This window comes from Artibeus jamaicensis, unplaced genomic scaffold (assembly GCF_021234435.1).
Source record: "Artibeus jamaicensis isolate MK-2021 breed Jamaican fruit bat unplaced genomic scaffold, CSHL_Jam_final contig_908, whole genome shotgun sequence".
NCBI classification, from domain to species: Eukaryota; Metazoa; Chordata; class Mammalia; order Chiroptera; family Phyllostomidae; genus Artibeus; species Artibeus jamaicensis.
In genome coordinates, this window is record NW_026522009.1 from 2,860,826 (window position 1) to 2,862,466 (window position 1,641).

General features: G+C 40.9%; 1 pseudogene; it reads left to right on the forward strand.

Annotated features, from left to right (window-relative positions):
* Positions 1-305: 305 nt before the first annotated feature.
* Positions 306-900, forward strand: LOC119036506 (high mobility group protein B1-like; annotated as a pseudogene).
* Positions 901-1,641: the final 741 nt, after the last annotated feature.

Sequence of the window (1,641 nt, forward strand, 5' to 3'; positions counted from 1 at the left end):
AATTCTGACAGATGAGTAATAGATGCCCTTATAAGGCCAGTGCTATACTAGGTGCTGGATAAAATCCAGGAAAAAACTTTAAATGGTGCCAGTCTATAAGAAACTTTAAATATTATTGAATAACTACATTAATAGTTCCTCAACAAGACTGTAAAAGTGTGTGATAAAGATTTCGAACTTGGCTGTGTCTGGCTCCCGCTCTCCCAGCCGTTGCAGTACCCTGAGCTCCACAGAGACAGCGCTGGCGCAAATGCCAGGCAGATGGACCCTGCCTGACTGAGGCAGAGTAATTAAACACGGGCAGAGGAGGTCCTAAGAAGTTGAGAGGCAAAATGTCCTCATATGCTGTCTTTGGGCAAACTTTCCAGGAGGAGTACCCAGTTGCTTCGGTCAACTTCTCAGGGCTTTCTAAAAAGTTCTGGGAGAGTTGGCAGACCAGTTCTGCTAAGGAGAAAGGAAAATGTGAAGACATGGCAAAGGTGGACAAGGCCTGGTTTGAAAGAGAAATGAAGGTTTATAAACTTCCTAAAAGGGAAACAAAAGAGAAGTTCAAGGATCCCAATGCACCCGACAGGCCTACTTCCGCCTTTTTCTGGTTTTGTTCTGAGTATCAACCCAAAAGTCACAGGGGAGCATCCCAGCCTGTCCATCGGTGATGCTGCAAAGCCTCTGGGAGAGATGTAGAGTCACAAGGCCGCGGTGACAAGCAGCCTAATGAAAAGAAGGTGGCTGTGCTGAAGGAGAAATGTGGAAAGGTTTTCACTGCATTCTGAGCTTAAAGGAAAGCCTGGTGCAGCAGAAAAGGGGGTTGTCAAAGCGGAAAAAAGCAAGAAGGAAGAGTAAGATGAAGAGAATGAGAAGAAGAAAGATGAAGAAGATGAAGAAGAAGATGCTGAATAAGTTCATTCTAATGCAGTTTTTTCTTGCCTATAAAGCACTTAACCCCCTATGTACACAACTCACACTTTAAAAAATATTGAACACTAAGGCTGTTTAAGATTTGTTTTAAGCTCTACAGTGTCTTTTTCTGTACAGGTAACAGACATTACTTAAATGTGTCTTTTAAATAGCTCTCTCTTGGTAGTATTTTCAAAAGCTGCTAACCTTACCTGGTATGGTATGAGGATTACAAATTGGCCTGGACATTTAAAGCTGGTTCTTGTTGGTATGCAGCAGCAATTAGTATATATGGGGATGGAGGGGTTTTTTAAATCTTCAGTCTGATGCTCCTTGTACAAAATAATTGTAGTTCTGTTAACTGAATACTACTCTGTAATTGTAAAAAAAATCACTGCTGTTTTGTTGATATTCTGAATGCTCCTAAATAAATATTTTTGTTTAAATAAAGGTTACAAGCTCATTAGATATTCAGAAAAGAGTAACAACAAGGTGAACTACAGTTGGGAGGAAAATTATTGAAGGAAAGAACACTGGATGTGAGTGTTGCAGGTCAAAGTGGGGTTCTTGTAGTGTTGTGAGAAAAAGCATTTTCAGGGACCCACTAAAGAGGATGAGATCTAATGGTAAGATTTATTCAGGAAGCAAAATCAAAAGGATCCCCCTCCAACGTCTCATTTTTGTCTCTTCTGGCACAAAAAAACCATGGCCAGAAAGAGAGTCAATGTCCAGAGATCCTATGTC